The sequence below is a fragment of the Petaurus breviceps genome, unplaced genomic scaffold (assembly GCF_028583685.1).
Source record: "Petaurus breviceps papuanus isolate PSGF00001 unplaced genomic scaffold, PetGlider_PUasm1.0 91133, whole genome shotgun sequence".
NCBI classification, from domain to species: Eukaryota; Metazoa; Chordata; class Mammalia; order Diprotodontia; family Petauridae; genus Petaurus; species Petaurus breviceps.
Genome location: NW_027187419.1, coordinates 60,809,539 through 60,832,063, shown reverse-complemented (window position 1 = coordinate 60,832,063; position 22,525 = coordinate 60,809,539). Strand labels below are relative to the sequence as shown.

General features: G+C 36.4%; 1 pseudogene; it reads left to right on the top strand.

The window, feature by feature from the left end:
- Positions 1 to 553: 553 nt before the first annotated feature.
- LOC138155088 (heat shock factor-binding protein 1 pseudogene) lies at positions 554 to 971 on the top strand (annotated as a pseudogene).
- Positions 972 to 22,525: the final 21,554 nt, after the last annotated feature.

The window sequence follows — 22,525 nt, the reverse complement described above, 5'->3', positions numbered from 1 at the left end:
TTTCCCCATCTGAGAGTTGCTGTGAGAATCAAATGAGATAAAAATTGTAAAGCACATAGCACAATGCCTGGCACTATATACCAAGTGCTATACAAATCTCAGTTATCATTATCATTATTATTATTAATTATGGAATGTTGTGTAAGGTATTAATCTAAGCCTCATTTCTGCCAAGTTGTTTTCCAGTTTTCCCAGCAGTTTTATCAAAAAGGGAGTTTTTCCTTGGTAATTTATATTTTCCACTTCATCAAACATGGTTTCAGTTCTATTGTTTCTGAATCTCCCTTGCCTAGTTTGTTTCATTGATAGATCTCTCTCTTCTTTAATCAATAGTAGATTGTTTCGATGTCTGTTGCTTTATAAATAGAGTTTGAAGCCTAGAAGTGCTATTCCTCCTTTGTCTTTACTTCTTTTCATTATTTCCCCCAATATTCTAGATCTTTTGTTTTTTCAAATGAATTTTGTTATTATTTTATCATGCTCTATAAAGTGTCTCCTTGGTAATTTGATTGGTATAACATTAAAAGTATAAATTAATTTTGGAAGTATTGTCACTTTTATTATATTGTCATGCATGGCTTACCCATGAATAGTGAACATTCCTCCAGCTATTTAAATTGTTCTTTGTTTTTAAAAGAAGATATTTATAGAATCAGGAGCTGGCATTATGGCAGAGACAGACCCCAAAACTGTACAGGACCTGAGCACTGTGGTTCAGACTCTTCTCCAGCAGATGCAGGACAAGTTTCAGACTATGTCTGAATTGGCCAAATTGATGATTATGAGCATTGCATTGATGATATGTAGAAAAACATTGCTGACCTTATGACCCAAGCAGGGATGGAAGAAATAGAAGGGGAAAACAAAGTACCTGTTACACATAATAGTTAAAGGCTTTGTTAATCATTTAGAGTGAATTCTGGAAAATGTTTTTTACAAGCCAAGAGGTGAATGAATAGCTTTTCTCAACTAACTACAATGCGTAAACATTTTTTTATTCTGTAGCTTGTATTCCTAGAATATACAGTTTAGCTAGGTTTCAAGGTGATTTCTTGTACATGGTAGCTTCATAATATATGACATAAAATGTGTAAAATTTAGTTAGTAAGCTGAAATTCTGACTATGCTTGGCTAAAAGTTAAAATTTTAGTGCATTGTAAAATTATTTGTTGTTCCTTTTGTAGTAGTTTCAGTTTAATAACAAATTACTTTGAATTTTTTTAGGAAATATTTTTTTTCAACAGTTATCAGACTCTCTTTGTGAAGTAAAACACCTAGAGTCTATGGTTTGTAATTCTCAACACAAAATTACTGTTGTACCAATAACAAATAAATGGTATGTTGACTGTATTTTTAAAGCAGACAAAAAATAATAGGAGAATTTTGTATTTAGATGTCTGTCATTGTTATGTTTCTGTGATTGAGAACTATACCTAAAAATCTACTCTATAAAGCCCTACAAAGGATGGACAGTAACTACTTCCAGTTTTTAATACATTAGAGGATTTGGATAGTGACAATATCTCAATTCCTCACAAATACTAGGTACAGAAAATAACCTTCTGTAAAGATGATTTACAATCACTACTTAGGATTTTGTGTGTCATAACACTTTAGCAATTAGAACATCAAATGTGCTCACTGTAAGAACCTGAGGGGGCTTTAAAGCCCACCTACTCCATATTTACCTGTGCTACTGATTTTAAAAAAAGCATTTGTTAATTAGAAGAAAAAGCAAGTGGCATTATGAAACCTTGTTCACTTGCTGCTTACTTGACTGATAAATTTCCTTATTATAAGCTTGGATTTTTTAAAGAAAAATTGTGGGTTTTGTCATTTACCTTTTTTCTTACCTAAATGCCTACAGAATAACACTTTTGTAATAGATTGTAGGTGAAATGAAAAATATCAAGCATTTTCATCACAGCATATTCTGTTTTAATTAAGGTGTGAGGGACAAAGATTGGACACCCAGATGACTGTTCATGAAATTGCCCCTGTATTTAAAAAAAATATATTAAGGTCAAGATAAAGCTGAAGGATGCTATAGAGGTAGAGCGCCATTTTTGCTGGAGAGGAACTTTTAAGTGTGTATTTTGCAATTGTAGGAGAAATTTTCTGTACCACCAGTTTATCATATTGTTATAAATATGGAATAAAGTTATGAGATAACAAAAACAAACAAAAAAGAAGATATTTATAATTGAATATATATAAATTGTGTGTGTTTATGTGTGTGTGTGTTTGTGTGTATGTGCACACATACTTTGGGAGGTTGGTCCCCTGATATTTTATGCATTTGTAGTTATTTGGAATGGGAATTCCCTTTATTTTATTTCTTCTTGTGTTTTGTTATTATTATTTTGGAAATGCTGTTGATTTTTGAGGATTTATTTTGTAGTTTTCAACTTTGACAAAACTATTCTCTCAAACAGTATCTTTGCTTATTCCCTGGGATTTTCCAAGTAAACTATCATATCATCAGCAAACAGTCAAATTTTTCTTTCTTCCTTTAATTCCTTTCTCTTGTCTTACTGCTATTGCTAGTATTTTCAAAACTATCAAATAACAGTGGGGAGGGTGGGCACCCTTGCTTCACTTCCATATCCACTGGAAAAGGTTTCCAGTATGTCCTCACCTCATATGATGCTTGTTTTGATTTTAGATAGATGCTTTTTATGATAATCAAAAAAGGTCCCTCTATCCCTATACTTCATAAGGTTTTTAGCATAAAACAGAGTTATATTTTTTCAAAAGCTTTATCTGTGTCTTTTGAGATGATCATGTGGTTTTAGATGTTTCAGGTTTTTATGTTTATGTTCTTTGTAATTTTTTTATTTTTTAGTTTACAACATTCATTTCCACAAGATTTTGAATTACAAATTTTCTCCCCATTTTTCCCCTACCCACCACCCCAAAACAGCAATCCCACTGAATATCCCCTCCCCCAATCTCTCTCTCCTATATCTTCTCCATCCCCCCTCTGACTTTCCAGTAGGGCATGAGGGTCTCTATGCCCTAGTGCCTGTATATTTTATTTCCCAGTTACATGTAAAGTAATACTAATATATTTTAAACATTTGATTTTAAACTTTGAATTCCAGCTTCTTTCCCTACCTCCCTCATCACCCACCCTTAATGGGAAGATAAGCAATTCAGTATAGGTTGTACATGTGTAGCTATGCAAAACATTTTCATAGTAGATATATTGTGAAAGACTGACTATATTTCCTTCCATCCCATCCCACCCCCCATTTGCTCTATTCTCTATTTTGATCCTGTCCCTTTTCAAAAGTGGATGCTTCCATCTCCCCTCCTCCCCAGCCTTCCCTCCCTTCCATTATCCCCGCTCTCAACCCCTTCCCCCCTACACTCCTGTAGGGTGAGATACCCTATTTAGTGTGTATGTCATTCCCTCCCTAAGCCAAATTCGTTGAGAATAAGGTTGACTCATTCCCTTTTGCCTTCCTGTTCTTCCCCTCAATTGTAACAGTTTTCCCTTGCCTCTTCTATATGAGATAATTAACCCCATTCTATCTCTCCCCATCTCCTCTCATTATATTACTCTCTCACCTCTTAATTTCACCTTTTAAGTATCATCCCTTCCTATTCAATTGGTCCTGTACCCTCTGTCTATGTATACCGGTACCCATATGTACACATACTCATATATGCATTCGTATGCCCATATACCCTCCTATATAGACATATATATGTATGTGTATACACACACACATTTCTATTCCCTTCAACTATTCTCATACTGAGAAAAGTTTCCTAAGTTACAATGATCATTTTTCCATGTAGGAATATAAATAGTTCAGCTTTAATAAGTTCCTTATGATTTCTTTTCCCTGTTTACTTTCTCATGATTCTCTTGCTTCTTGTATTTGAATGGCAAATTTTCTATTTAACTCTGTTTTTTTCATCAAGAATGCTTGAAAGTCCTCTATTCCATTGAATAACCATATTTTCCCCTGAAACATGATACTCAGTTATGCTGGGTAGGTGATTTTTGGTTTTAATCTCAGCTCCTTTGCCTTCTGGAAGATATTCCAAGTCCTTCAATCCCTCAGTGTAGAAGCTGACAGATCCTGTGTTATCCCAATTGTGTTTCCACAGTGTTCAAATTGTTTCTTCCTGGCTGCTTGTAATATTTTCCCCTTGATCTGGGAATTCTGGGACCTGGCTATAATATTCCTAGGAGTTTTCTTTTTGGGATCTTTTTCAGGAGGTGATTGGTGGATTCTTTCAACCTCTATTTTGCCCTCTGGTTCACCAGGGCAATTTTCCTTGAATTTCTTGAAGGATGATTTCTAGGTTCTTTTTTTGATCATGGCTTTCAGGTAGTCCAATAATTTTTAAATTATCTCTCCTGGATCTATTTTCCAGGTCAGTGTTTTTTCCAATGAGATATTTCACATTGCCTTCTATTTTTTCATTTGTTTGGATCTGTTTAATAGTATCTTGATTTCTCATAAAGTTACTAGCTTCCATTTGCTCCAATGTAATTCTGAAGGAATGATTCTCTTCAGTGAGCTTTTGAGATTCTTTTTCCATCTGGAAAATTTGGCTGTTTAAGGCATTCTTCTCCTCGTTGGCTTTTTGAACCTCTTTTGCCATTTGAGTTAGTCTATTTTTTAAGGTGCTATTTTGTTCAGTCAGGTTGTTGCCTCTCATTTTATAATTTACTTGCATCATTCTCATTTCTCTCCCCAATTTTTCCTCCACTTCTCTTATTTGGTTTTCAAAATCCTTTTTAAGCTCCCCTATGGCCTGTAAGCAGCTTATTCTTTTCTTGGAAGTTTCTGGTGCAGGAGTACTGACTTTGCTGTCTTCCTACTGTTCCATGCCCTGATCCTTTATGTTCCCAAAAAAGGAATCCAGAGTTGGACCGTTGTCCTTGCCTTTCTTTCCTTGTTTGCTCATGTTGCCACTCAATTACTTGACTTTTGAGCTTTTTGCCACAGTAGAACTTTGCTACCAGAGGGGGAGCTTTGTCCCAATTGCTGGGGTTTTTGCAGCTGCTGGAGCTACTAGTTGGGTGCCCTCTTTGAAGCCTCCACATGCTCTGGCACACTGGTCATGCACCCCAGGACCTCCACCCTAGACAGCAATCCAGTTTCAAGCAGGTTAAAGCAAGAGTTATTACCCTTCAGACTGGTCATTTGGTCCCCCTACAATCTGCAGAGAGGAGCTCTGAAGCAGTCATGTGGCAGTGACTACACAGCCACAGAGCCTCAGCCACTTCTCCATCCAGGGGGTAAAGGCCAGACCTCACTCCCGACATCCCAGTTTACAAAGTCCACACTGCACTGACCTCTCACTTTGTCCTTAGCATCTATGGGTTGATAATTCTGGAAACTCCCACAGCTGCTGGTGATCTTAAGTCCCTCCAGCTGGTGGCTGATTGTGGCCACCCTGAGGCTAAAACCTCAGGCTCACTCAGGGCTGGGCTTGGCTCCCAGAGCACTGTGTTGGCCCCTTCCTGCTGGCCTGCTGGGCTGTCCTCAGCAGGAGGTTAGCTTCTCTGTGTCATTTTGTGGGTTCTGTAGCTCCAAAGTTTGTTCAGAGTCACCTTTTACATGAATTGGAGGAGGTGGAAGCAGGAGCCCAGCAGAAGTCCTATTTCTACTCCGCCATCTTGACTCTGCCCCCAATGTTTCAGTTTTTAATATGATTATGTTCTTTGTTTTCCTAATATTGAATTATCCTTGCATCCCTGGTATGAATTTCATTTGTCATAATTAATGGGGGTTTTTTGGATGCATTATTATAGTCTGAGAGGATTTTGTTTAAAATTTTTAGTCAATATTCATTAATGATATTGGTCTGTAGTTTTCTTTCCAAGTTTTCGCTTTCTCTGGTTTAGGTATTAGGACTATGTTTGTGTCATAAAAGGATTCTGGTATGGTTCTTTTTGAATTTTTGAGAATACTTTGTATATGGGTACTAACTGTCTTTTAGAAGTTTGATAGATTTCTCTTGTGAATTCATCAGGTCCAGGAGTTTGTTTTTCCCCCTGCTTTGATAATTCCTTTAAAACTAGTTCTATTTCTTTTTCTGAGATTAGATTATTTAAAATATCCAAATGGTCTTCTGACAATGTAGGTATTTTATATTTTGAAGGTGTTCCTTTATTTCTTTTGTATTCTCAATTTTGTGAGCATATAATGGTGCACAATATATATTATTATTCGTTTTATTCTTGTTTTGCTGTGATTTCATCTTGCTCATTTGTTATTTTATTAATTTGATTTTCTACTCAATTCTTTTTAACCAGATTAGCTAAGGTTGGTCAATTTTATTTGTCTTTTCAAAGAATCAGTTTTTAGTTTTAGTTATCATTTCTATGTTTTTTCAAGTTACCTATTTCCCCTTTAATTTTTAATATTTCCTCTCTTATGCATATTTAGCTCATTAATCTTCTTTCCCTTTTTCTGTTTTGTTAATGTATAATTGCAAGGATATTATTTCTTCCTGGAGGGCTGCTTTAGCTATGTCCCCGAAACTTTGGTATATTGCTTCATTTTTATTATTTTAATTTACGTAGTTATTAATTGTTTTGTGATTTGTTCTTTGACCCACTCATTATTTAAGATTTCATTGTCAAGTCTCCACTTGAGTTTATAGCTTTTATTTGTGGTCCCTGAACAAATTTCTATTTTTATTGCATTATAGTTTTTTTTTTTAATTTTAATTTATGGAGTATAACAAGCATTCCCATAACAAGTACAATAAAAAAGATGACTGCACATGAAATTGCAAATCTACTATGCACAACTTGCTATTCCTTTCAAATATTCAACAAAATTATCACATAAATTTCTTTTTTTTTCTTCCCTTCTCCCTCACACTTGCCCTAAAGATGACTACTATTAGATACAAATTGGCATATATATGTAAAATTATTACATACATACTTCTATTTATCAGTTCTTTCTCTGGATGAAGATAGTGTATTTCTTCATATGTCCTTTATAATTAATTTGGGTATTTATTATAGTCAAAATAACTTAGTCACTCAATGTCATTCTTAAAACAATATTGCTGTTACTGTATACAATGTTCTCTTGGTTTGGCTCATTTTGCTCTTCATTATTTCGTGCAGGTCTTTCCATGTTTTTCTGAAATAATCGAGCTCATCATTTCTTGTAGCACAATAGTATTCCATCACAATCATATATCTCAACTTGTTCAGCCATGCCCTAACTAATGGACATCCCTCCAATTTCCATTTTTTTTTTTTTTGCTACTACAATGAGAGCTGATATAAACATTTTAGAACATATAGGTTCTTTTCCTTTTCTGTAATTATCTTTGGAAATAGACCAAGTCGTGGTATTGCTTGGTCAAAAGGTATAGGTGGTTTAATATCTCTTTGGGCATAATTCCTTATTGTTTTCCAAAATGGTTGGATCAGTTCACAATTCCACCAAAAATGAATTAATGTCCCAATTTTTCCACATCCCCTCCAACATTTGTTACCTTTCCCTTCTATCATTTTAGCTATTCTGAGAGATATAAAATGATATCTCAAGGTTGTTTTAGGTTACACTTCTCTAATCAATAGTGATTTAGAGAATTTTTTATATGACTATAAATTGTTTTGATTTTTTTTTTTAAGCAACCGGGGGTAAGTTACTTGTTCAAGGTTACACGGCCAGTTATTATTATTTTTGTGTGGGTGCTGAGTATCGGAGGCCGGAACTGATCCCAGGTTTCCTGACACTGGGGCTGGTGCTCTTACTCACTGCACCACCTGGCTGCCCCTAAGCAATTGGGGTTAAGTAACTTGCTCAAGGTTACACGGCCAGTTATTTTGTCTGGGTGTTAAGTATCTGAGCCCAGAACCAAACCCAGGTCTCCTGACTCTGGGGCCGGCACCCTTACTCACTGCGCCACCTGGCCGCCCCTTGTTTTGATATTTTCATCAGAAAACTTCCTGTTCATATCATTTGACCATTTATCAATTGGCATTATTAATTTGACAATTCTCTATGTATTTTAAATATGAGATCTTTATTTGATAAACTGTCTATAAAATTCTGCCGTCTTCCCCCCCCCCATTTTTTGCTTTCCTTCTCATCTTAGCTATGTTTGTTTTATTTGTACAAGACATTTTTAATTTAACATGATTTAAATTATCTATTTTACACCCAACTTTGCTCTCTATTTCCAATTTACTCATAAGTTTGATAAGAAATATGTTCCATGTTTTTATAATTTTCTTGTAAAATATCTCTGTATATCTAGGTCATGTATCCATTTTGACCTTATATTGGTAAATGGTGCAAGATATTGGTCTATGCCCTGTTTTTGCCATACTGCTTTCCAGTCTTCCCAACAATTTTTTTAGACCAAATATCCTTATCCCAAAATCTTAAGTCTTTATACTTGTCAAATACAAGGTTATTATATTTATTTGTTGCTGTTAATTATATGTCTTCTCTATTCCAATGTTTTACATCTTTATTTCTTAGTCAGTTCCAGATAATTTTAATAGTTAAAGTTTAAGGTTTGATACTACTAAACCTACTTTCTTTATTTTTAAATTATTTCCTTTTATATTCTTGACCTTTTGTTTTTCTAACTGAATTTTGTTATTATTTCTTCTAATTCAGTAAATAAATTTTTTTCAATGTAATTGGGATGGTATTAAGGATATATACATATATGTTATATATATGTATTGGTAAGATTGTCATTTTTATTATATTGGCCTTGCCTACCCATGAACAATTAATATTTCTCTAATTATTTAAATCTGATTCTATTTGTATAAAAAGTTTTTTTTTATAATTTGATTTATATAGTTCCTGTGTTTCTTTTGGCAGGTGTATTACTGCCTGGAATTATTTTAAATGGGGAATTTTTAGTATCTCTTCTTGCAGAGTTTTGTTTGGGACATATAGGAATGCTTATTATTTACATGGATTTTCTTCATATACTGCTAGTTTGCTAAAATCATTAATTGTTTCATCTAACATTTTTGTTGAGTCTTTGGGATTTTCCAAGTATATCATCATATAGTCTGCAAAAAGAGAGTTTTATTATCTAATTTTCTCTTCTGATTCCTTCTATTTCTTTTTCTTCTTATTGATATTTCCAAGATTTCCAATACAAGATTGAGTAATATTGGTGAGAGTGGACATCTTTTTTCGCACTTGATTTTTTCTGGGAAGGCTTCTATGTTATCCCCATTACAAAAATTCCTTCTGATGGTTTTAGATATTTTTTTCATCAACTTAAGGAGAAATCCATTTATACCAATACTTTCACGTGTTGTTTTTTAAATAAAAATGAATGTTGAACTTTATTTAAAGCTTTTCCTGCAACTGTTGTTATAATTATGATTCTTTAAAAATTTTATTATTGTTGAAACCAATTATGTTAATAATTTTCTGTATGTTAAACCATCCCTGAATTCCTGGTTTAAATCCCACTTTATTATAATGCGTAATCTTTGTAATATATTATAATATTTTATCTAGTATTTTATTTAGGATTTTTGCATGTGTATTCGTTAATGAAATTGGAGTATATTTTTCTTTTTCTGTTTTGCTCTTCTTGGTTTAAGTATAAGTATCATATTTGTTTCATAAAGGGAATTTTATAGGATTCTCATCTTTACCAATTATTCTAAATATTTTATTTAATATTAGAATTAGTTTATCTTTAAATGTTTGCTAGAATTCTCTTGTAAATCTACCTAGTCCTGGTGATTTTTTCCTTAGGAAGCTCTTTTATGACCTATTCATTTTTTTTTCTAAAATAAGTCTATTTAGAAATTCTATTTCCTCTTCTGCTAACTAAGCAATTTATATTTTTGTAAATATTTTTCCATTTCACTTAAATTTTTAAATTTATTTGCATACAATTGGGCAAAATAACTCCTTATAATTGCTTCAATTTCATCTTCATCAATGGTATATTCACCCTTTTCATTTTTGATATTAGTGATTTGGTTTTCTTCTTTTTTAAAAAAAAAATAAAATTAACCAATTTATCTGTGTTTTTTCTCCCATAAAACTGACTACTAGTTTTATTTAGTAATTCAAGTGTTTTTTACTCTCAGCTTTATTAATCTTACCTTTAAATTTTAGGATTTCCAATTTCATGTTTAATTGGATATTTTTGATTTCTTCTTTTTCAAGCTTTAAAAATTGAATATCCAGTTCATTAGTCTCTTTTTTCTCTATTTTATTGATTCAAGCCTACTCCTTTTGCTGTATCCCATAGGTTTTGTTATGTTGTCTCATTACTCTAATTTTCTTTAATTAAATTATTGATTGTTTCTATAATTTGTTCTTTAATCAAATCATTCCTCAAGTTTAGGTTAGGTTGTTTGATCTCTGATTAGTTTTTAATCTGTTTTCCTTGTACTTTATTAAACATAACTTTATTGTATTATGATTTAAAATGTATATATATATTTTTAAAGCAATCGGGGTTAAGTAACTTTCTCAAGGTTACACAGCCAGTTATTTCTGGGTGTGGTGCTAAGTATCGGAGCCCAGATTTGATCCTCAGGTCATCCCGATACTGGAGGTGATGGTCTTACTCACTGAGCCACCTGGCCACCCCTAAGCAATTGGGATTAAGTAACTTGCCCAAGGTTACACGGCCAAGTGTTTCTGGGTGGATGCTAAGTGTCTGAGCCCGGATTCAATCCCCAGGTCATCCTGACACTAGAGCCGGTGATCTTACTCACTGTGCTACCTGGCCGTGCCTAAAATTGATATTTTTAATATACTGCTTTTCTACTTTTAACGGTAACATTTTTATGTACTAATATTTGGTCAGTCTTTATAAAGGTGAACTGCTGAGAAAAAAAGTGCATTCCTTTCTTTTTCCATTCAATTCTCTCCAGATGTCTATCATATCAAGTTTATCTAAAATTCTATTCATTTGCTTGACTTCTTTCTTATTTATTTTTTGGTTAGATTTATGTGGTTCTGAGAGAGGAAGATTAAAGTCCCCTATTATTATAGGACTACTAACTCTACCTGTAATTCATTTTACTTTTCTTTTAACTATTTAGATGCTATAGTATTTGTTGTATATAGGATCAATATTGATATTGCTTTATTTTCGTTGGTACCTTTTAATCAAAATGAAGTTACTCTGTTTTATCTCTTTTAATTAAGTCTATTTTAGCAATATCTTTGTATGAGATCATAATTGCCACCCCTGACTTTTTTAAAACAACTGAAGCATAATAAATGCTACTGCAACTTTCTATTTTAATTCTGTTTGTATCTCTCATTCTTAAATGTGTTTCTTGTCAACAAAATATTGTTGGATTCAGATTTTTAATCCATTCTGTTGTTTCCATTTCATGAGTGAATTCATCCCATTCACATTCAGAATTATAATTGCTATTTGTGAATTTCCTTCCATCTTATTTTAGTCACTGTTTTCCTTCTCAGTCTCTTTTTTTAATCCCTATTCCCTGTTACTTTATCTTTTCTCTTACCCTCTTATTCCTTATTTCACCCACCTCTCTAAAAGTCCCTCCCTTATCTTTGCCCTCCACTTTCCCAATCTTAACCTATATATCCTTCTAAAAGTCCTTCCCTTACCCTATCTCCCAGTTTTCTCACCTCTCTATAAGTTCAGAAGACTTCTAAATCTCTTTATATGGGCACTTTGTTTCCACTTCAACCCATATGAGAGTAAGGTTCCAACATAACCATCCTTCCACCCCTACCTGTTTCCTCTGTATTAGTTATTTCTTTCATGCCCTGTTTTTATGAGATAATTACTCCTTTTTACTTGTTGCTACACAATTTTGTTTTTTAGAATCACCCCATCATACACAACTGTAATGGGGATGTAAATTTTGAAGATCTTCCCTGCCTCTAGGCTAAAGTGCACCTGGAGCCTGGGGTGGGAGGCTTGTTTTTCAGTAAATACTTCTTGATTGGCCAGTGAGTCAATAAGGTTGTTACATTCTCTGAGCCAGGAGAAGGCTATATAAGCCCTGGTGTGTAGCTTTGTTTTGGGGCTCACTTTGAGAAGTGTTCTGTGATTTGATCAGATGAAACTCTGGAAAGCCATTGTCCAGAGGGCCCCCCCCTCCCCCGGCTTTGAAACCCAGATGTTGTTTGGTATGGATGTAATGGTTGGACAGTTTGGAAATCTGTCTACTTGATCTGTTTTTGTCTTGATAATTCTGTCTGTATACTTTGAAGTTCGGGGTGCCGACCTCTTTCCCCTGAACTAGGTAAACGATACATATTTGACTGATTAAAGTAAGCTTGTTAACCCATTTTGAGTTGCATTCCTTTATCAAAGCAGATCCAAGAACCTGTATTGGCAGCAAACCCTGGGGACGCTTGGGGTGCTTGCTCCTACAACAACTCAGCTCCAACCTTTCTTTCAAGCTACTTTAGTAATGCTAACAGCTTTGAGAATACTGATAACATTTTTGTATATCATAAGCAAACAGTTTGACCTTTATCAGTGCCTTATAATTAGTCTTTAATGATTTACTTATATTTCTTCTGGATTTTTTACATAGAATTTTCCATTGAGTTCTGGTCTTTTGTTACAAATACCTGAAAGTCTTTCATTTTGTCAAATATCCATTTTTTTTCCTTCAGGATTAACACTTTCCTGGGTAAATTATTCTTGGATGGAACCCCAGCTCCTTTGCTCTTCAAACTATAATGTTCCAAGACCTACAATTTTTTTTAGTGTGGAATTGTCTAGGTCTTGTGAAATCCTAACTGTTTTTATGCAATATTTACATTGCTTTTTTCTTGTTGCTAGTAATATTTTTTCTTTAACCTGGGAATTTTGAAACTTGGCTATAATATTCCTATAATTTTTCTTCCTGGGGTCTCTTTCAGGTGGTGAATGGTAGATTTTTCCTATTTCTCTTTTACCCTCTTGTTCTAGAACTTCAGGGCAATTTTCCTTAATAATTTACTGTAATATTGTACTCAAATTATTTTTTTCATAACTTTTGGGTAGTCCAACAATTCTTATATTGTCTCTCTTCAATCTGTTCTCCATATCAGTTACTTTTCTGATGAGTCATTTCAGATTCTCTTCTATTTTTTTCTAACATTATTATTTCTTTGTGTCTTATAATGTTATTTGATTCAATTTGCCCAATTCCAGTTTTTTAGGAGTTATTTTCTTCCTTAAGATTTTGTGTCTCTTTTTCCAATTGGTTAACTTTCTTTCCATAATTTTATTGGATTGCTTTTATTTTGTTTTTGAATTCCTTTTTAAGTTCTTCCAATAGTTCTTTTTGGGCTCGTGACCATTTGAGGTTACTCTTTGGGGTAAGAGTGACTTAATTTTTTAACCTCACTATCCTCCTCTGAATAAAAACCAAAGTCCTTTGCTTACTCATTTTTGTTTTATTTTATCTTATTTTTAGCAGTTAATTATTATTATTATAACCAAGTTTTAATTCCTAGTTGTGGGTAATGTTGCCCTAGGCTTCAGATCTTTCTTACTGTTGTTTTCTTAATTCTGTCTGGGAGTTCCATCTCAGGTACTCCTCTCCTCAATTAAGCCGCAGTTAGGGCTCCAGTCATCCTGTCCCCAAAATGTTCTTGTTCTCTCCCTCATCCTCACCCATAGCCACAGACTGGGATCATGTCTGGTCAGCACTGCCAACCTGGACTTCTGGAAATGGTGGTGGTAGGGGGGAAGTTGTAGTGGAGGGGGATTTCAATCATCCATCACTCATCCAGCTGCTGTTCCCTAGATGAAAGTTTGTGAGGTGAAAGTTCCTGAGGCTGTGGGGTAAAAATTCTTGAGGTGAAATTTCTTGGGGCCTAGTTGGCTTACTTCAGGGCCTGCTGTTTGTTAGTTCAGTGGAATTGGCTTGGAGGTGTTTATACTTCACTCAGGCCAAACTCAGCTCATGGAATCTTCTCTGAGGTCCTCTCAAGTTGTTCTAAGAGGACAACTGCTTTACCTTTTAATTTTTGCTGCTCTATGTTATTTTGTGGTGATTTTCTCTCTGTTTGTGGAGGTAATCTGGAGAGCCTGGAAATTTCTGCCCTATTCCACTATAATGCACCTGCATTATAGTTTGTAAAAGATATATTGGCCATTTCTGCCTTTTTACAATTGTTTGTTATATCTCTATGCCTTAGTACATGGCCAAGTTTTGTAAAAGTTCCACATACTACAGAGAAATATGTCTATTCTCTTGCTGTCCTATTTATAAGATGATGTCTTTTAACTGTTTTATTCAGAAATTTGTTCAGTTCCATATTTCCATTTTTGTTTATCTTTCTGTTAGACTTACCCAAAACTGATAGAGGAACATTGAAATCTCCTTCATTATTATGATACTGTCTATGTCTTCTTGAAGCTCAGATAATTTTTCCTTTATGAATTTGGATAATAAGGCATTTGGAGTGTATAGTTTATTATTAATATTTGTTGTTTATGGTTGCTTTCAACATAATATTATTTCCTTGTTAGCCTCTTTTTATTTTTTGAATACTTATTTTTGCTTTGTTCAATAACATGATGGAAACTCCTGATTTTTTAGATTCACTTGATTAATAGTAATTTTTTCTACCCCCTGCCTTAATTTTTGTATGCTTTTGTTTTTAAAATGTGTTTCTTATAAACAACAGATAATAGGGTTTTGTTTTCTTATGCAATCTTTTACTCTTTTTTATTTCATTGGATTGTTTAATCCATTCATATTTTAAGTTAAAAAGAATTAGGTTTATATTTTCCTCCATCAGTTTCTAAAATTGAGGATTGTTTCCAATCTTCTGCTGTAAACACAATATTATGTTACTTTACTTTAATCTTTTTTTTAAGATGGCCCTGTTCCCATTGGTTCTCTCCCTCATCCTCGATCACCTGTTCTCACTTGTTGCTCTTTTACCTTTAGAGTTTTATTTATTTATTCCTCTCTCTTGCTTTTAGGAAAGCTAGGTAGTGGATAGAGTGCTGGGCCTGCAGGCAGGAAGACTCATCTTCCTGGGTTCAAATCTGTCCTCAGACACTTATGAGTTGTGGGACCCTAGGCAAGTCACTTAACGCTGTTTACCTCAGTTTTCTCATCTGTAAAATGAACTAGAGAAGAAAATGGCAAACCACTTTAGTATCTTTGCCAAAAAAATTGCAAATGGGATATGATTGAAAAAATGACCTCACAACAAAACTGCTTTTATCTGATTGTATATTGTTCCCCTTCTTTTTCCCTCTCAAACCTAGATACCACCTTCCTCTTTTCCCCTTGGGTTAGTTCTATTCATTAGTTTTTTAATTCTATTTTTGTGCCTCTTTCCAAAAAGGATTTCTCTCACTCTTTCCATCATCTATCTTTTTTTTCCTTCCATTGGACCATTCCATGGACCCTCATTCTCTAATTCATGACCCTTATAATCATCTGGTCTCCCTCCTTTCTTTGTATTCTTCACATAATTAAAACTTCCAAGGTTTCCATTCTAGGCTTTTTTCCTCCAGATACTTTTTGCCAACGCCGTGAAGGACTTACTTCATGGATTCTTCTTTATACTGTGCCTTGTTTTCAGAACAATTCCAATTGTTGCAGTTATAAGAGAGGGTACTGCCCCATGATAGGACATCCCTCCCCCTTCCCCCTCTTCCCACACTGATCTTTACTCTCTCTTGTTGACCTTTTCGCTACATTTGCTGGGAATTTCCTCCCTGTTTCCATACTCTCCCATTATTTCCAGTGCCAGGTGCCCCCAGGGTTTCCAAATCTCCCCCTCCCAGGAAAAGGCACCAAATCCCCCAAGTCTCATCCAATGTAAGCATTCATCATTGGAACCCCTCCCACCTCCAAAGTAAGGCATCCTTCCTCTCCTCTCCTTTTCAATCTTTCCTCCTCTTCCTCACCCACTCCTCTCTTCTCTTTTTGAGATCACAGAGATCAACTTCCGCATCACTTATCCCTTCTTATCCCCCCCCCCCCCCCCCCCACTCCACTTCAGGTGCCCTTCCATGCTGTAATATTGTCCTAGAAAAGAAGTATCACCTGTAGGCAAGGTGTCATCAAGTTCTGTCTATAACACCCCCATTCACTTTGCTGTTACCTCCACGTATTTCTGCCTTCACCCCCTGTGCACACTTAGAAAGAGGGCTCCTACTGGTCTCTCTTTTGTCAGTGTTGCTCTTGCCGTCTGCATTTATTCACTTCTGCAGTTCTGTTGTTTGTGGATATTTAAGAAGAAATTACTTCTCTTCAGTTCTGGTTTTCTTTCTAAAAATGTTTCAAACTCTTTTTTTTTTTTTTTTATTATTGAACATCCATCTTTTGTCCTGTATGGTTTAGTTCAGATTTGTAGAATCAGTCACCTTGGGCTGCATGCATCCTGACTCCCAGTGTTCTTCCAAACACATTATTCTACTCTCTTTTCCTTTCTTTAATGTGTGTGTAATTGTCTTGTGTTATTTGAACGTCCTTTCCTATATATTTTTTTAGTTTTTTTCCTTTGTTTTGGAGGGCAGTTGGGGTTAAGTGACTTGCCCAGGGTCACATGGCTAGTTTTTGTGTTAAGTGTCTCAGGCCGGATTTGAACTCAGGTCTTCCTGACTCCAGGACTGGTGCTCTATTCACTGTGCCACCTAATCTCCCCCTTTCCTATATTTTTAAAAGGTGTTTCTTTTTAATGATTTTGAAGAATCAGTTTCTGAATTGAATTGCTAAATTTAACTGTTATTTGTCTTAGAGTTTGCAGCCCAGGGTTGTTTTCTGGAGATGATCTGTGTATTCTTCAATTGAGAGTTCATTTTCTGTGTTCAGAAGTTTTGGATGGTTTTCTTGTATTATTTCCTTCATTGTGGTATTTAGAATTTTTGTTCTCTCATGTTCTTCTGTGAGACTTGTGATCTTTAGGTTATCTCTATGCATCCTCTCTTCAAGATCCATATATTTTGCTTACATAAGCAAAAGATTTTCCAATGTTTTTATTTTTTGCTCCTTTTCTTCAGGACTGTACTTCACTTCTGTGTATTTGCATTCCCAATGTATTGTTTTCTCTTTTCTTTCTATGATGAAGCCTGCTGCTGCAGATTCAATTTCTATTCTGTTCATTATGTTTTGCTGGGTAGGACATAAATTCTGCTCTCATAATTCTCATTTCTCTTTTAAATCACTCAGGAGCAGTGAGTTGTGGTTCCATGTTGTCCTCAAATGACATGAGTTTCCAGGTTGAAGATAAGAGAGAGTGGTGATGATAGTAGCAGGAATCTACTAGAGAAGATGAAGATGGGAGGGAATGGGTCAAGGGTAAATGGAGAAGGGTTGGCCTTGGCAAAGAGAAGGCCCACCTCTTCTTCAAAGAGAGTGATAGTGGCAGAAGATATTGAGGGATGAGGAGGAATGGAGAAGAGGTAACTTTTGGTTAATAGCTTCAGTTTTTAAAATGAATTTACAACAAAGTTCTCAGCTGTGAGTCGTGGTGCTCTGGTAGACCTGACCAGACATAAGAAAGTGGAATGGTTGGGGACAGCTAGGTGGCGCACTGAATAGAGCATCAGCCCTGAAGTCAGGAGGACCTGAGTTCAAATGTGACCTCAGATACTTAGCACAATACTAGCCATGTAATCTTGGGCAAGTCACTTAACCCCAATTGCCCTGCCTTCCCTCCTCCAAAAAAAAAAAGCAAGCAAGCAAGAAAGTTGGAATGGTAGTTGTGGAGAGTGGAATAGTGAATTGATTGGTAGGAATACCTGCTTTTCTATGATGAGGGCCCAGTTAAGGTTAGATGAAAAGTTTGTAGGGCATTCACTTGGCATACTTTTGTGATTTGCTCCAGCTCCTTTATAGTAGTATGTGTGAAAGAAGTAGATAGTGAGTGTAAACCAGGATTAGGGTGTGACAAAGTGTGGTTGATGGTAGAATAAGGAGGCAAAGATGGGTCACTTTGTCATTGTTTTTGTGCCTGTACGTTAGACAATGCCTGGTATACAGTAGGTGCTTAACAATTGCTTGATGAATTGATTTGAATAATTAACAGTGAGGTTTCCAGAGTTGACTGCTCTTTATGAAGTGTGTTCTTGAATTAGCCCATTAATGAAATAGAATTATTTCATTGTGTGTGTATGTGACAGAGAGAGAGAGAGAGAGAGAGAGAGAGAGAGAGAGAGAGAGAGAGAGAGAGGGAAGAAAATGAAGAGAAGGAAAAAGAGAGAGAGAGAGAGAGAGAGAGAGAGAGAGAGAGAGAGAGAGATTTAGAAATAAAGATTGCTTAAAAGCTATGCTAGGGTATTGTTGTTGGTATATATAGCTATTTGGATCACTCACTCTTTCTGGATCTTGTCTTTTTTTCTCCTTCAATCCTTTGCCCATGAAATAGACTCCTTCCTGCCTTCTCCATCTGATTTCATCCTTCCTCTTCTTTTTTTTTTTTGTTGTTTTCACTTTTTTTGGAGTGGGGAAGGTAGGGCAATTGGGGTTAATAGGCAATTAGGACTTGCCTGAGGTCACATGGCTAGGTTTTTTTCCTGTGTTAAGTGTCTGAGGCCAGATTTGAACTCAGGTCCTCCTGACTCCAGGGCTGGTGCTCTATTTGTTGCACCACTTAGCTGCCTCCCCCTTTTTTTGGCTTTTTATAGTTTTGTAGGGGCAATTGGGGTTATGTGACTTGCCCAAGGTCACACAGCTAGTGAGTGTTAAGTGTCTGAGACCGGATTTGAACTCAAGTTCTCCTGACTCCAGGGCCAGTGCTCTATTCACTGTGCCACCAAACTGGCCCCCCCCCCCCCATTCTTCCTCTTCTTAAATGTCCAGCTTAGGTACCATCTTATTCATGAAGCCTTCTTTGATCCTCCTCCCCACCTTTCACCACAGCTAGAAGTGATCCAACTTTCCAGGTAGCTTTCTTATGCGTTTAATAACCTTTTTCTCTAAGGCACTTAATACTTTTTTAACTTGTATTATTAGTGTCTATCTATCATCTATCTATCTATCTATCTATCTATCTATCTATCTATCTATCTATCTATCTATCTATCTATCTATCTATATTTATTATCCATGTATTAGAGTTGTTGTTGTTTATCCGTTGTTTTCAAAGAAGACCAATGATATCATGGATGGGTGATGCCTTGACTTGCACACGAATTGGATTTAAGAGAGGTTTGCAACCTCACTCTCTCTTCCAGAGTCATCAAAGTGTAGTGGAAAGACAAGAGTCGGGAGGAATGGTGATGGCCCAGGATGCAGTGGTGTCTTCAACATCTTGCTAAGTTATACGCACTGCACTGCGCAGTGCCTGGCCTGCTTTAGTCACTTTCATGGCTGTTGGAACAAATAGCTCTCATCCACCCATGTCACTGGGAGAAATCTTCACATGTTTAAGATACCCATGCCCCTAACTCACCAATGGGTTTGAAGCCTGTTCGTGACCCTCAGTATGATGTAGCCTGTCTGCTTAGGTAGTGTGGCTGCTGCATGTGCTACAGCTTCTTGGAGCCACAGGTGAAAATTGGGTGACAGGTAGACACCCAAGGTGAACAGCCCTAGAAAGGCCCTCTCACCAAAGGTGCTAGTCCTCCCTGAGCACCCCATGCACTCCTCTAGTAGAGTGTAAGCTCCTTGCAGGCCGGGACTATTTACCATTTTCATTCTTGTATCCCTAGTATTTAGCATAGTACTTCCAATGTGTTGTTATTGTTTAGTCATTTTCAGTTATATTCGACTCTTTGTGACCTCATCTGGAATTTTTTGGCAAAGACACTGGAGTGGCTTGTTATTTCCTCCTTCAGCTCATTTTACAGGTGAGAAAACTGAGGCAAACAGGGTTATGTGACTTGTCAGGGTCACACAGTTAGTTAGTGTCTGAGCTGGATTTGAGCTGAGGTTTTCTGGACTCCAGGCTGAGCACTCTATCTGTTGTATCACCTAGTTGCTCTAGTCTTCTCAGGAATATTTTGGGAGAAGGAGAAAGGGACAGATAGAATGGAGTAAATTATCTCACGTGAAAGAGACAAGAAAAAAGTTTCACAATGGAAGGGACGAGGATGGAGGTGAGAGGGAATGGGTGAACCTTACTCTCATCAGATTTGGCTTAAGGAGGGAATAATATACACACTCAATTAGGTATCTTAACCTACAGGAAAGTAAGGGTGAAGGGAATGGGGGGGATGAGAGAAGGGAGGGCAGATTGGTGGGGGTAGTCAGAAGCAAATACTTTTGAAAAGGGACAGGGTCAGAGGAGAAAACAGAATAAGTGGGGGGCAGGATAGGATGGAGGGAAACATAGTCTTTCACAACAAGACCATTAAGAAATGTTTTGCATAACTACACATGTATAACCTATATTGCATTGCTTGCCTTCTCAGTGATGGTGGATGGGGAGGGAAGAAGGGAGAGAATTTGGCACTCAAAGTTTTAAAAACAAATGTTAAAAAAATGGTTTTTACATGCAACTGGGAAATAAGATATACAGGCAATGGGGTATAGAAAATCTATCTTGTTCTATAAGAAAGTAAGGGGATAAGAGGAGGGGGGTGATAGAAGGGAGGGCAGACTGGGGGAAGGGGTAATCAGAATGCATGCCATCTTGGGGTGGGGGGAGGGGAGAGTTGGGGAGAAAATTTGGAACTCAAAATCTTGTGGAAGTGGATGTTGAAAACTAAAAATAAATTAATTAATAATAATAATTTAAAAAATGTCTTCTCAGTTGTATTGAACTGACTACTCTTGGGTCCAACCCAACTTTCAATGTGAACCATTTTGTAAACTAACAGAATTTGTTTGAAGGTCATTAGACTTGGTTTGTTGGTGTTTGGGAGGAAGAGACTATTTACCAATCATCTAGAAGTAAGCTTTGCCTTAGATCTTCAAAACATAAAAGTATCATGAATTTAAGGGTCTTAGAGTCTGTTGAGTCTGAGTCACAGAGAAGTTAAGTGATTTACCCAAGGTCACACAGCTTCTAAGTGTTTAAGGCTGAATTCCTGCTCTTTATCTTCCCCTTCATGCTTACTTCCCTCATATAAGTGGTGAAGGACTGTGTTGTTACTACTCTGGAGGGAAAATGTCTTTAAACAGCAAACACGATTCAAATGTACCTAGAATAATCCATTTACTGACAGAGGCCATTTTTGTGATGGGTTGAAAAAAATTAGGAAGTGGGTGGAATTAAGGGGGGTGGATTCTTCATGTTAATTGCTTATGATGCATAATGTAAACTGTCTGATGGTGTGAGTTGTGGGAAAGATGGGACAACCCCCATTGGATCCTTGATCCTTTTTGCTGGGGTGTTCCAATATGCTTGTGCTCGATTTCCAGCTTTTTCTTGTTATCTAGGAAGTGGAAACATGGAATTACAGGATATTGACATAGCAACAGAGTTGTCACAAATTTTAGCCCATTGAGAAGATGTGTGGGCATGAGCAGGATGACTCAGAGTGATATGTATTCACTTGCAGTCTTTGCCAGTACTGTACAATTTATTTTCTTAAATGTGCCCATTTCTAATAATATTCCTAGGGTGGGGCAACCAGCTGGATGATTACACTGAGCTTCCTCCCTGCTCCTTCTCCACTAACCGAACATATGCTCAGCCTAGGACAGGTTGATTCAAGTCAATAAATGTCACTGGGTACCTTCCTCCTCTGTGCAGAGAGCTGTGCAGGGTCCCAGGGGATCAACACTGATGTTGAATCACCTTCATCTGGTGCTTTCAAGTTAACCAAGTGCTTTCCTTGCAATGACCCTTGTGCAAACATGTCATCTTTTTTTTTTTTTTTTGCCTTTTGGAGGGCAATTGGGGTTAAGTAACTTGCCCAAGGTTACACAGCTAGTATTTTTGTGTGGGTGTTAAGTGTCTCAGGCCAGAACCGAACTCTGGTCTTCCCAACTCCAGGGCCAGCGCTTTACTCACTGTGCCACCTAGCCGCCCCATCATCCCTTTTTTAAAGATGAGGAAACTCAAACTTACAGTGTTGATATGACCCAACCAGGATACACCACCACTCAGTGTCAGAGGAGGTATTTGAACCTCAGCTTCCTGCTTCCAAGTCTGGTGCTCTTTCCATCCTGTTTCACTTAACATCTAGTTAGGAAGGAAACACACATAATAGGAAGGGAGGAAGCAAGGAAGGAAGGAAGGAAGGAAGGAAGGAAGGAAGGAAGGAAGGAAGGAAGGAAGGAAGGAAAGAAGGAAGGAAGGATGAAAGGAAGAGAGGGATGGAGGTAAGAAAGGAAGAAGGGAGGAAGGAAGGAAGGGAGGGAGAAAGAAAGGAAGGAAGGGAGGGAGAAAGGAAGGAAGGAAGAGAGGAAAGAAAGGAGGAATGAAGGAAAGAAGAAAGGAAGGAAGGAAGAAAGGACTTATTAAGGATGGCGAAGACGTGGGTATGTATATAGGAATATATATATATATACATATATGAATATATATGTATATAGGGTATGTATGTAGGTAGCAAGGAAGGAGCCAGTAGACAGGGAGAGACTGAAGATAGGAGAGAGTGGGGATGATAGGAGCAGGCATCTACTCTGTGTGTGTATACCGGTACATACATACATAAATACATACTTTATTTGCCACTTCACTTC